The 7992-nt window shown below is 39.1% G+C and overlaps 1 protein-coding gene and 1 long non-coding RNA gene across 4 annotated transcripts in view; one reads left to right on the forward strand and one right to left on the reverse strand.

Moving 5' to 3' along the window:
• Positions 1–1971: 1971 nt before the first annotated feature.
• Positions 1972–7992, forward strand: part of pkib (protein kinase (cAMP-dependent, catalytic) inhibitor beta) — a 25673-nt gene continuing 19652 nt past the window's right edge. The window contains exons 1-2 of one of the 3 annotated variants that reach the window (XM_032536286.1): positions 1972–2235; positions 5284–5321. The gene's annotated coding sequence lies outside the window, so the exon portion shown is untranslated. The remainder of the gene's footprint in view (positions 2236–5283; positions 5322–7992) is intronic. The other 2 variants (XM_032536284.1, XM_032536285.1) reach the window with 2 other exon arrangements.
• Positions 7575–7992, reverse strand: part of LOC116702131 (uncharacterized) — a 17910-nt gene continuing 17492 nt past the window's right edge. The window contains exon 3 of the long non-coding RNA XR_004335064.1: positions 7575–7636. This is a non-coding gene — a long non-coding RNA (uncharacterized LOC116702131). The remainder of the gene's footprint in view (positions 7637–7992) is intronic.

Consider the following 7992-nt stretch of genomic DNA (forward strand, 5'->3'; position numbering starts at 1 on the left):
TACAACCTCAAAATACAATTATGAACCTGAAAATTAGCATAATATGGGCGCTTTAATATATCAACATGAATTAATCTGAGTGCTCTATCATTAGGGTACCATAAACACACTATATATCTCTCCTTTCTATGTGTGTGCTATGTATGCATGGGTGTGCAACATGGCACATTTCCAATGTACACTATGTAATGAAGTTAATTTCTTTTATAGAGAAATAATACAAACGTGTCACAGCTAAACAAAAGGACCCTAATGTAACATGATACATTAGATGCATTCATATTTTTTCTACAAAAAGAAAATCATGGGAAAACGCACTAATATCCTGCATGCACCAAAATGCCATTGCAAAGTCACTGTGTAGCCTAATGATATGGCCATATAGGAGCAAATAGGAACTGATTTAGTTTCACTAGAAGTAGCAAGCAGTAGCAGAAGTAACAGTTGTGACAATGGAGGTCAGACAGTGAGTTTAAAGCAACAGGGGGCAAACCTCCATCTGTTTGTGTCGGACCTTCCAGTGACTAATCAGCATAAAGATAAGCTTCATGCATTCATTTTCCTGCAGTCTTAAGCAGCAGAAAGCTTGTCATGTCCTCAACGGAAAGCAGAGTCATGGTTCACATTAATGCATGTGTTATGAGCAGTCAAATTAACTTGATGTAGATAACGGCTTCATTCCTACAACGTTATGTGTTTTGATAAATTGTTATTTTTATTATAATCCCAGGACCTTGTGTGTGTGTTTATGAGGGTGAATTCTATACCTACAATATGTTCCCTATTACTGTCCTTAAGCCTGTTGGTGGCAGGGAGTTTATTGTAATGCAGCTCACAGATGTATCAAGTGTTGATGGTACACGGTATAATTGTTCTCATTTACTAAATGAGATGAACAATACACAACATTGAGATAAAAAAGCCGGTTGAGTGAAACCATTACATTCTTTGGTAATAGCACAGTTGACTTTGGTGTTATTAGAACACTGTTTTCTGTTTCTAGCTATTGTGGTGGTATCTAGCCTACAAGTGCCTTTTTTTTTGTTTTTAATCTGGTTAATAGGAATGAGATAAGGAGAGACATAGCCTACAAAAAATGATCCATGTAATTTAGGACTGAGGACAAATTACTGAGTGACAGGATTCTACCAAAAGACAGGTGAAAAGGCGATTCCATTTGTTAATGTGCTAATGTGTGGAGACAGTGCACCCCTTACTAAAATAATCAATGGTACAAACCTTTGAGCAGCAGTTGCAAGACAAAACAGGTAGTTACACAGGAAACTGTACCACTGTGATTTCAAAATAAAACAAATGTGAAGACGATCAATTTAAAAACATGTCCTGCATCGTCATTACTACTACTATAACAACTAGTTCTACTAGTAATTATATAATAATAATGTCAATAATACAAAATACGCCCAAAATTCAATAGGTTCCAAAAATGTATTATCTATTTTGAGAAACCGAATTAGTAAGACTTAAACATAGGTAAACTGGTATTCTTGAAGCAATGAACTGTATTATGGTTAATGTTATTTCTGCTGAAAAATCTGAAAATGTAATGTTCTGTAACACTACAGAGTGAGAGCTTCAGGCCAGACAGAAAGCCATCTTTTAGACTTTTTGAGCAGGATATTATTATTGGTAACGCCCATAATAATAATGGGCGTTACCAAGCGGATTTATTTTGAAATCAATATATTGTGTAATAGGCTATAGGTCTCTAAGCAAAACATTTTTCTATAAATGTTATAGTTGTGGTATAATGCTCCCTTTTTAAATATTTATATTTTACATATGTGCATATCCTCTACTCTCCACTAAAAAAACGTTGTATTTTGTTCCACTTTTCCACATAATTACAACAGCTGTTTCTCTCTTCGCTTGCTCGACAGCTGTTCTGCTTTTACTTTGAAGGCCAAATCCCCGTCTTTTCCTGTATCCTCCGGACTAAGTGCGCTTATCTTGACGCCCCTCCCTGTTGCTGCTGGGACTGAGCGCGCGCCCGGTGCTCGGCTGTCCGTGGTAACAGCGCGGTGTAGTCTACTATGCCGCGGGTTCAACGGCGTCAGCTGTAATGAAGCAGTGCAATGTGTTGTACCAGACTGAACCCCACACTCTGCACTTAGGCTACTCTTCTTCGTCCATGCAGAAGATGGTGGCTGGCGGCTAGTTCCAACTTCGGACTCCGTGATTTCTTTCCTCGGCGAAGCGCACTGAAATCAGTTGGTGAGTGTCCGTCGTTGCGCACATAGGCTCCGCTGTCTGTCACCTGTTCTGCTCCACAGGTAGCTAGTACAGGAGACGGGCTTCTGCTGCTGTGCGCTAACCACGTCGACAAATCTTCCCAAAAAAGGCAGACTGATGGAGAAGGTGCTGCTGGTTACAGTAGATTATAGGCGTGCTGGGAGGAATAAACAAGGCTGGAGCCATTGTATGCTCAGAAACTCAGTAAAATATCTAAACAACAACAGAAGCTGAAACAACAAAGCCTCATGTGACATGTGTTGCAATGTAACAGCACCTAGATATTGCAAATGTTAAAAACAGGCCGAGAATAGGCTCCAGTGGACTCCAGCAGCCTACCTGTCACCTCCATATGGGCTCACAGCATTGTGTGTATCAGCTGTGTAAATGAAAAATGCCAATGGCTCCCAACAGAGAGCTCTATAGCAGCTGGATAATCTGATTTGGTTTATTAAAAGCATGCAGTAAACCGTGACCTTAAGACGATGATCATGATATATGTATGGTGAACTGTGAATTCAAACCATGGTCAGAATCCACCAGTAAAAAAAAACACTTAAATTTACAATTTTAAATGCTAAAACTGCCACAAAGAATATGTAATAACATCACAAAAAGCATTATTTTGGTTATTATGTCACTCAGTCAGACCTAATGACTTTCCAGACTATACAGTAGTTAACAAGTTGGTTCAGTCAGGCCAAATCCAAGGTCTAGTGGACAGTATTTTGTGCCAATATTTAGTTTTAAATTTGACCAATATGCATTCCCAAAAAGTAGACACAATTTAGTGACAGTTTAGGAACGCATCTATTCCCATTCAGACCAGTGCCTGTGAACAAAGAACTCCAAAGAAACTGAATTTAAAACAGTGTCAGGGCCGCTGTGTTTGTCTAGCTTTTATAATCCTGGTCTTCTCAAACGTGCTCTTTAGTGAATCATTTATGTAATACACAGTGTCGTAGGGGATATTAAGTCTGGGCGCACTTTAGCTCCATGGCATTTCAATTCATTTTTATGATTTTGCCCTTTGTTAATTACATATGCATGAGGTCATTTTTGAAAATCCTTCTCATTGCATGGTCTCTGTTAATTGGCTGGCTGCTGTAGTGCTTTTTCTCTGCTATGCAGTTATTACTTGTCAATCAACAGATTTTTACATTTACCTTAGATGTTTTTTGTATTGCTGGAATTTGCGTGTCTTGGTCTGGAATTTCTGTTCAGCCAGGTGGACTCTCACTCGTCATGCTAACCTGAGAGTTCTTCTATTGTTTTTTCAAAAACACAGGAATCATAAAACACATCACTTCTTGTGATCTTTCCTAAAAAATGCCATCTAGAATAACATGTTACAAAAGTAAATATTAAAGCTTTTATAAACTGGCTATTGGATTCAATATTTTTTTTTTAATTTGATTTGTTTACATTAATAAGATATAATGTACCAACACTTATTTGTAATAATAATGTATTTAAAGCTGCTTCAAATGATTGGTTCTATTTGGTCAATTGGGAGCAGCGTACAAGCTGTCAACACACCAGTGACAAAACAAACAGATGTCTATTTCCTTATCCGTCAGACATGGAGCATCACTAGCATTCATTTGAGGTTGTGTTTCTGGCCACCTAAAGAATTGTAGTCCAATATTTTTAATATTAATCCAATTTTTTCTTTTAGTCCTGTGTTGGTCTCCACCAAAAAAAAATCTTTCTCTTTAGCAGTTAAATACTAACTGTCTGCTGTTGAGAACAGCTTCCTGCTGCAGCTGGAAAAGAGGCTAATACACAAAGTGAGAGTAAACCAAAATAATAAGCTAAGAGAGGCTAATAAAAGCACTGTGGGCAAACCAAAAACACAAGATAAAAGAGGCTAATAAATGCTGTGACAGTAAACAAAACAAGATAAAATATGCCAAATGAAAACCGTAAAACCAAGACTATAAGATCCAAATATACAAAACAAAAAGAGGCTAATGAAGCAGTGAGAGTAAACCAAAACAAAAAGCTAAAGGTTAACCAAGGTTAAGCTAAGATAAGCTAATGAAAGTAGTGAGAGTTAATCCAAACAATGTGCTAAAAGAGGCTAATAAAAGCAGTGAGAGTTATCAAAAACTATAAGCTAAGAGGCTAAATAAAGCAGAGAGAGTTAACCAAAACTATAAGCTAAAAGAGGCAAATAAAAGCAGAGAGAGTTAACCAAAACTATAAGCTAAAAGAGGCACATAAAAGCAGAGAGTTAACCAAAACTATAAGCTAAAAGAGGCTAATAAAAGCAGAGAGAGTTAACCAAAACTATAAGCTAAAAGAGGCAAATAAAAGCAGAGAGAGTTAATCAAAACTATAAGCTAAAAGAGGCTAATAAAAGCAGAGAGAGTTAACCAAAACTATAAGCTAAAAGAAGCTAATAACAGCAGAGAGAGTTATGTGTGTAAGCGCATTGGGAGCAACGATGTTCCAAAGTAAAATTCCTCGTGTGTGTCCTCATACCTGGCAAAGGAAGCTGATTCTGATTCTGATTAACCAAAACTAAAAAAAGCAGAGAGTTAACAAAAGCTATAAGCTAAGAGAGGCTAATGAAAGCGAGAGAGTTAACCGAAACTACAATCTAAAAGAGGCTAATGAAATTAGTGAAAGTTGACAAAAACTGTAAGCTAAAAGTGGCTAATGGCATCAAAAACTCTAAGGGATATTTGGGGTTGGTGTTAAGTTTCTGTAGGTTTGACACTATGCGTCCCCTTTCACCGATCAATACTGTGAACCAATACAACAACAAAAAGCTTGAAGTTGTCCAACAATATGATGAAAATTAATATAAGACTTTTAGATATTACCAGTGAACCAAATAGCTCTGAGGTTTGCAAACTACAATATGGACTTAAGCTAAAGATGGGAAATCTTTCAAATATGACTGTATAACTGTGTTGATGCAGCAGCAGTATTGTAGGCATATAAATACAGTCAGCCCTAGTCATATTTAAACTTGCTTAGTTAATATTTATCATGGGAAATGATGTTACTTTGCTCACACAGACGTCGCTGGCAGCCTGCTGTGTTCTGTCAGCTGCTGGGTGAGTCATTTGATTTTCTATCATCTGTCCCGCACTGTGCTCTTTCTGGGAAACCAGGCTTCATGTTACTGTGTGTTAACACAGACGATGGCAGACAGATGATGACAGCGCACCGGGTGACCTCCACCCACCCATTCTGATTCTGGAGTCCCAGAGATGCCAGTCTTTATCACTAACCTCTCAAACAGCCTCAATCAGCCATAACTTTATCTTTTACGAGCATCAAAGGCTGGCATTGCAATAATCTGCTTTACCGTTAAAATCTCCAGTTGCCTTGGCACGACTGAGCAGGATTGGCTAGGTTTGGGTACCAAAACCCAGTACTAATATGGCACCGTTTCATAAACAACCGGTATCTACCGGACCAAATAACGAAGCGGATTTCATTGCCTGGACTTCTCTCTGATGCTACGAAACGGACGTTGCACGTGACGCTAGTTACCACTAGATTTGACAGCAATTAGCCTAGCGTTAGCTTGTAGCTGAATTAAACACGGTTAAAATGCTGACAGCTAATCATTGTAAAGTGTTTGTGTACTTCTTTTTATTTTATGTTAATGTTTTTTCAAAAGTATTCGTTCAGGCACTGTTTAGGTACTGGCACTGTTTTAAACGAATCGCTTTAGTACCAGTATTTAAGAAAAAACAAAGGATACCCAACCGTAGCAATGGTCCTTTCCCTAATTCCTACTCGGTCTTCATTTGGATCTTTACGACACATCTGTAAAGTTTTGTGTAGTGCTGTCAAGGTTATTAACGGCGTTAACACAAACCCATTTTAAGGGTGTCAATTTGTTTATAGCGAGATTAACGTTCTTTTTGTCCTAGCGTACTTTGTGACGTTACGTTTTGAATGGATGGCACGAGACGAAATGGATGCCAATAAGATTCTGAATGGAAAGTTTACTTCTCAAAGTTGTCAAATGGTTCCTTTGACAAGACCAAAGTGATCTGTGTGTTTTGTTGTTGTGAACCCCCCGCCCCCCTGTTTCAGCCCCAAACCTCTGGTATTGTGGCGTCAGAAGCAACAAAACATTTCAAGTGATATCTAGCCCTCCTAATTACTGCTGCAGACTTGTAGAGTGTTTAAGATGAAAAGTAGAGGAATACGTGCTGTTTCTTTATTTTTTACATCTCCTGTCTGCCATAAAAGTGCCATTTAAGGAAAGAAAAATGTTCTTTTTTGAAACTTGTCTGTTTGCAGCAAGATAAAAGGCAGCCAAGTGTCACCCGTCACTTACAATTTTGCCACCCAGTGCCTAATTTAATTCCCATTGATTGCGGGCCCCACCACTCTGACAATGGAAACAGTAATTTGCCAGGTTAAATTCCAGTCATTCATCATTCCTATGTATTGACCAGTGACCTATAAGAGTTTGGTCAGAGCCTCTGCTTCTGTAAAGCCCATTGCCCTTTACTCTGACCTATGGCTGGCTGCCATTTGGGCGATGGCTACTTTTATCTTTCCGCCATTAATATGTGTCAGTCAGTTCTTTCCTCACCTGTGTCTGGAGGACATATAAGACAGCAGACGTGTTTTTCAGAGATGTAGAGGATGAAGGATGATAATAGGAACAGAAGGGACCTGTTTCCCACGAAGCTGTGTAAGACTGTTCTGACCTCAACCTCTCTGTGTCCATTTTCCCAGCAGCCCAGCGTGGCTCTATGGGAAAGGAACTGTGGTCTGTCAATGTCATCTCTCCTGCTGTCAGCCTTTCCATACTGATTAGATGGGAAGGGAACAGTAGGTGAGATGGGATGGTTCCGCTGTGGACACAATGAGTTTATTGTAATTCCCAAGGCACCCATTCAATCCACAGATCAGTGACCTTTTCACTGTATCTGACCACACAATAGAATCAGCTGCTTAGTTTTTAGTTTTCCCCTTTAATTAGGGCATGGAATGCTGTCTGCCCTAGAAACTGGCAGGGCATCTCGAAACGATTATTCAGCATCAACCAATTGAAGAGCTCATTCTGTTGATTGGCAAATGGAGAGGCTGTACGAGGGGGATAGGTGCAACTGCTGTTTCAAATAGAGTTTCAATGGCCACCATCAAAGATGGTTTTCACTGAATGTGCCTCTTTCCAACTGCACTTGGAAGTTTTACACATTTGCGTCTTCAAATGGCAGCAAGAGGGAAATGTTTTGAACATTTTGAGTATCATCAGCTAGAAACCAAAATAACATTTACCATAGATTTGTACAAAGTCTAAAGTCCAGTTCAGACCACAGATTGAACTACTTGAACAATCTAAAACCTGCCAGTTTACACCAATAAGACGAGATGAGACAGTGTATCATCTCCAAAGCAACTAGAGATGCACCAATTGTCCGGCTGGTGACCGGAATTGGCCGATTTTCACGTAATAATGGTGGCCGATTAATCCACATCACAAAACCTTGGGATTTTCCAGTAGGAGCTGTTAAGTTTGAACAAGTATAAATGTTGGAAAAGGGCAGAATAGATAGATGAGTAGGAATCCAAGGGTTTTTACTGCTGGAGATGAAATTCTCTTTTATCCCCATCGCTGAGTGCAGCTTTAATCACAAATACAACACAAGACCTTGACACTTGTGCTGATGCAGTGTGGCAGTATGTGGGATGACCTTATAGCATTTGTGTGTGTGTGTGTGTGTGTGTGTGTGTGTGTGTGTGTGTGTGTGTGTG

Source organism: Etheostoma spectabile, chromosome 14, assembly GCF_008692095.1.
Source record: "Etheostoma spectabile isolate EspeVRDwgs_2016 chromosome 14, UIUC_Espe_1.0, whole genome shotgun sequence".
Classification (NCBI taxonomy): Eukaryota; Metazoa; Chordata; class Actinopteri; order Perciformes; family Percidae; genus Etheostoma; species Etheostoma spectabile.